The sequence below is a fragment of the Monomorium pharaonis genome, unplaced genomic scaffold (genome assembly GCF_013373865.1).
Source record: "Monomorium pharaonis isolate MP-MQ-018 unplaced genomic scaffold, ASM1337386v2 scaffold_636, whole genome shotgun sequence".
Lineage (NCBI taxonomy): Eukaryota > Metazoa > Arthropoda > Insecta > Hymenoptera > Formicidae > Monomorium > Monomorium pharaonis.
Genome location: NW_023415952.1, coordinates 23,038 through 29,290, shown reverse-complemented (window position 1 = coordinate 29,290; position 6,253 = coordinate 23,038).

The window sequence follows — 6,253 nt, the reverse complement described above, 5'->3', positions numbered from 1 at the left end:
TACAGGGTTTTTACACAATTGCTCTTTTCCATCGTGGACTCGACAAGATCTTTGAATAAAAATTGTTTCTTTCATCCATTTGGCTCATCATTTTAAAGTCTTTGCCGTTTCTATTAAATTTGCAGCACTATAGTTCCTTTCATTTTTTAAGCGACCCCAAACTATTTGTCAAACAAGCACGAGTAACAACAAGAGTACGCGAGTGCGAATCGTTGAAATGTCAAAATGCCAAAATGTCAAAACAGCAATCAATTGTGAGCTGCGGATTTATATTTTTTGAAATTTTTACTTCGCGGACGTCATGAAAGCAATGCTCGCGTTTATTAATTTGTCGATGGTATTGTTTAAAATGATGGGATACACGTACGTGTAGACAGTTTTTGCAATTGTGCGGAACATGTCTACAATAAGCATCACGATAGAGAAATATTTTCGAAAACAATTGCTGTATTTTTAAAGATACGCATATTAGTAACTAGAACTCATTAGAACTTTAAAACAAATAAATGACACGAATGAATTAATAAACATATTACATGTATTTACATTCGCACTTTTACAGTCTTATTATATTCGTTTATATGAAAGTATACATTTAGCAAATTATTTTACTTAAATCTTTCTGGTTAATTAATTACGTTAACGTTGGAAAAAGTTAATTAATTTTATCTCGCACATTACATTAGGTTTTATATCATACGTATTCGTGGACTACGATTAGCTTGTACAATTAAAGATCATTAAAAATTCATGATTTTTACAAGTTGCAATTGTTTTCAGCTCAACTAATTTTCTTACATAAAAATAAGTTGCGGTTCAAAATTCCCAGTGGCGAAATTTTTCCGTTGCAATTCCAAAAGGTTCGCCCGAACCGGGTTATTTCTTGAAATTCTATGCCACGTGCTACACATAACGTATATATTGTATACGAAAGTGACGAAATATTTCATGGCGTTATTTTGCTTGGTAAATTGCGCGTTACATGAAACTTATCTCAATGCACGTATGTACATATATGCGTATCACATACTGCAGGTACGACGTGGGATATGCACTGCGCGTGAAAAGAAAGAGAATTCAATCCACGACATAACAACTTCCATTTGATAATTCTCAATAGCGCCAAATTATTAATCGGCGTTATTAATTACACGGTAGATCCACTGTACAATCAACGGAATGTTTGCGTAAATTAACGATATTCATTTAACAACCCAGCATAACTGATTTCTGCTGCTAAGTGAATTTATCAGTAATTAGTACAACGATAATTAGCAGCGGCATCAATTATGCACTGTTCCTTTTTCAGTTCAAAAGTGCAGAAATTGTGCACAGCATAATTCCATAGATACATAAAAAATGAGAGAAGTATATAACAATTATTAATTATTTCCTTAATACAGCAGGAGCTTTAATATGGTAAAGGCTTTGCATTCTTCGTGAATTTCTTCAACAAAGAAAATCTCATTTCGATTTAAGCGATAGATTACAATAAAATGTCGGTCTTGTTGTGAAAGAGCGAACGCGGTGAATTTTACTCGTGAAATTTTGGAAAAGTGGAAATCTCCGACGTGATGTACGTTATCGTGATCGAAAAGGCAGCTTTGCGAAAGAGGTATACAAAAAGGCATATTCACGTCTTTTCGACCAGCACGTTTCCATAATAACTTTGCCGGATGTGGCACAGTAATTTGTTTATACGTTTAAACGTATCCAATAAACTGGAGCTACGAAACGAATACAGATTAAATACCGAAATAGAAAATTGCTGAAAGAGCAATAGCGGAAGATTGAAAAATCGATACCTAGGTGCTCAAATAACTCAATATTGCGGAAGGACAGCAAAGTGAGATTTGCCTTTTTTTTCTCATTTTTTTTCATACCCAGGTTTTCCTTCAATATGCGCATAAACTTTTCGCTTATAGCAAAAACATAAATAAAATACGCTTACATTAATTACATAAATATTTTTAATTACCTATTATTAATATTCTCTCGTGGTTGTCAATATTATATCTTGAATTAAATATGCGTAAAAAGATTTTACAAAAAAAACATTTTAATTAGGTGCAGACATGAAATATGGAAAATATAATACAAGAACAAAATCATATGCAATAAATTTTCTCATTTTCAGATATATATATAAATTTCAATTATCTGAATAATTACGAATTATATAAAGCTCATTTTAATTTAACACCACAAAGTTTAATCTATTATTTTCATTGTGTGTTATTATTCATAAATGTGCAACTTTCGCACCAACAACGTAAAGTAACACGCGCACAGTCATTTCAATGAATTAATTTTACTCTGACGACTAAATTGCAGTTTTCGGTGGCAAACAACTGATAGACAATTACATTGCGTTGTTTCGCACAGGCGGAGGCAACGGGAGTGTAAATAGAGGATCAAAAACAAAGTGAAACTCGTGAAATGGGTGAGGGATTGAAAAAAAAAAAGGATAGCCGGGAGGAATTTGTTTATGCTAATTCGACATACGCCGATTGCATTTTAATTAGTCAATGATTGCGTAGCACCGCGCCCCACGACGGACGCGAGGGTTTACCAATTGCGAATTTTGCATTTTCGGCATCTCCTCTTGATTACTCGCAAATTTGCGGCCGACGCGGATTGACAAGATAATGTTTTAGTTAGCTAGTGACGATAATCGCGAATACAAATACGATGTCGCAATGCATATTAATCCGCAATTTTGCCACCAGCGAAATTATTTTGCACACTTTGTGAATTTCCGGGTATTCATTGGTCCATCGATGTCACTGTAAACGTTTTCGAAATACGTTTTTTTACGTTATATACATAACAAGAACGACTAAATTATTGCGCGTCAAATATTCCAGCGGTACAAGGGCATTCCCAAACGCACTGAAAATTAACTGACGGTAATAGCATTTAATTCGATAAAACGTTATTTTCATAAAATATTTGCTATTCCCTGATATTTATGAAATAAATAGAGTAGTCTCATTAAGCGAATTACTTCTTTGATATTTAGTAAATGAAATTGATACGCGTGATAAATAAAAAAAAATACACGTATATTTGCGGAAAACATTTATAATATAACTTTTCAATGAATGAAGTATGTAGTTGATTTAAAAAGCGTAATATATGTTTTAACTGCACTTTGATATTCTATGTTTTTCGTTCTTATTCCATTTCCGTCATCGTGTTTGATTACTTTTGGCTATCATCCGGTTAAAATCAAAATTAATAAAGCGATTTTGATGATTAATTTGGATAACCGCAAATAAGCGTAAAATCACCTCGCTGTATCAATTGTTATGAAAACAATGCAATTACAGTTACTAATGAAACATAATCAGCAATGAGTTAAAATTTGCTTTTAACTACAAAATATTTATTTAACACTGTGCAGTGTCTCTAAAGAGAGAAATATAAAAGCATGAAATAAAATTAGTTTTTATTTTGAATGTGTAAACAATAAAAATATATTTTTTTCAATGAAATTGTTGTTTTACATGGCTTTTGATGTAGAATTCAATTATAATTAAATTGTTATTTTTTTAAATTAAAACTTGGTACTTATGAATAAATTTTAATTTTTTTTTTTTTTTTTTTTAAATAAATTAGTACAATAATTCAAAATGTCAGCAGTATATGTTGTTTTTTTAAATAGATCTAAATTCGAGAATAAATGTGAAGTATTCTTTTTAACAATTTAATAAAAGCTAGCTGCAGTATATTTCAACTTAAAATTAAAGATGTGTTAAGAATGAAAATTGTTCAATGTCTATTTAATATATTTAATGCCGTATATTATAAACATAATTACTTATAAATTGAATATAATTATGTAATAATTATTTTATTAATGTGAATTACATTTGTTTTTGTATTTTTGTATTTTACAGATCAACGTACCTCGCAACGTAATTAACAACACCGCTGCGGCGCATCGTATCGGTGAGTACGTAACAGATTATTTTTTATTTAACTCTGCGGAAGCCTCGATGCTCTTTCTAAAAGCAGTAGTTTATTAAGTTTTATATAAAAAATAATTTAAATGTAACAATATGTGCGCGATACGTATTGTTTGTAAACATATTTCTGATATTAATATAATCGAAATCATTTGTAAAATTGTAACTAATTGCACTGATAAAAGTCAGGAAAAAGAATTAAAGGTGCATTTTAGCCGCGAATAATAAATTACAAGTCTAGACGATGAGAAATAGAGGTGCATCTCATGGGATAACCCGTCGAGAGTTTAGGATTAATTTTCACTTCATTCCCGTAAATGCCGCTGAATGCTATGCATTTAGTCGAATGCGCGTTCAAGTCGCGCCGAAAGACAGCCTGCAAATTGCGTTCACGCGATGCTTCGCCTCCGTCTGTCTGCGCGATCGAGAATCTTTTCACTTCGAGTGCGACCGGGTTAATTAACTCGCGGTGAATCCTTCCGCGCCGCGCCCACGCGGAGGAGGAAACTCTTTCCTGGACGGCACGCCGTTAAATTCCTAAACAGCCGGCTAATTACTTTCTCATCGTATTCGGCTTACCGCGCGCTTTCAAGATTTCCCGGAACGCGGCGCGGAAAGTACGAGAAAGGAAAGTTTCTTGTTTGCGTCCGTGCTCAAAGGTCAACGTTTGCCGTGATGGAAATCTATCCGCCACCTTTGTGTGCCGTGGATTTATTCGTATAATCGCGGGCCAAGTTTTTCGATGAACTCCGCGAGCGTATAATGAAGTTCAATCGTTTCGCGGGATGTGCGATGGATATTGACGAACTTTTATGAATCCGCTGCGTCCAACTCGCGAAAATTTATCGCCGCTTCTCGTCGCGGGATAAGTTATCGCCGGAACTAGAACTAATTTCCTAGGCAGTGCAGGACTTAGGCCATTTATTTTTCAAGCGGCAGGGGAATCATATAAAATTTGGCGATAACCAAGTAAAAAAAGAAAGAGATCGTAAATCGTTTATGAGATTTAATATTCTCTTCTTTTGCGACTTTTAAACCTTTTTCTCAATTTGTCATCTAAATATACATTAGTACAATTAGCCAACTTATATACAATAAGTTAAGTTTCACATATCTTTTTATTGGACATTTTTTGTGTATTCTAAATATATTCTACTTTAAATTCAAGATTTAATAATAAAATCGCCGGTGATGCATTTTTGTTATCTCAAAGATCAAAATATTGATTCTGATCAAAATTAAATAGTTTATTTCTTTATTTCTTCTAAAGCAATATCCTCTATACGTTTAAAAACGAGAACAATTTAAACAATAAGTTAAAAATTTTACATATCTTTTTATTGGACATTGTGCATTCTAAATATTCTATTTTAAATAAAAAATTTAATAATAAAATCGCCGGTGATGCATTTTTTTGTTATCTCAAAGATCAAAATATTGATTCTGATCGAAATTAAATAGTTTATTTCTTTATTTCTTCTGAAGCAATATCCTCTATACGTTTAAAAACGAGAACAATTTAAACGTAGCACACAGCTTTGAATTTTTCAATTATTCTTAAAATTCAATAATTCATGCGTATCGATTTTATCATAACTAACGCAAATATATTTTATAGATATGACATGCTTATTTTAATGAAATTTTAAAATTCTCGCTTACGTCATCTCCCAAACAAACCATTCATTTAACAGCGCGTTAAACCAACAGAATAATCAAATGATCAAATTACTACGATGTTATTAATTTTGCACCCATCACTTCATTTAATAACGCGTTGAACAGATGTAAATTATCTAAATTATCGTCAGGGTTCAACGAATGTGCTCGTTGCTTGTGTAATCTAAATGTATGTATATGTAATTTGGTGTAATTGATGAATAATTGCAAGGCCAGGCAAGGAATATATAGAATGGAATTTTTAGAGGAAAAGTTTCCTTCGAAGTGATAAATATTATGATAAGCAACTTTCTTTCGTACTTATTAAATTATTATTTTAGGAATTTCGAGACTATTAACATTTTCTTTAAATAAGATGGCACACTTTTATTAATGTAACAATATAATTTATAAAGAGAAAACGAATTTAATTATACATATAGGATATGTAATCCTCTCTCACCTTTACTACTTTAAGGATACGTCGAGCGAGTTAAACTAAGCTTAGCACAATAGCACAGTGTCATTAATTCTAAACTCTCTGCTTTAAATGTAATTCCATCGATAGGTTCCTATCGCCTCCGATCGCAAACCGGTCCCCAACATTGCACACGTGCGCGTAA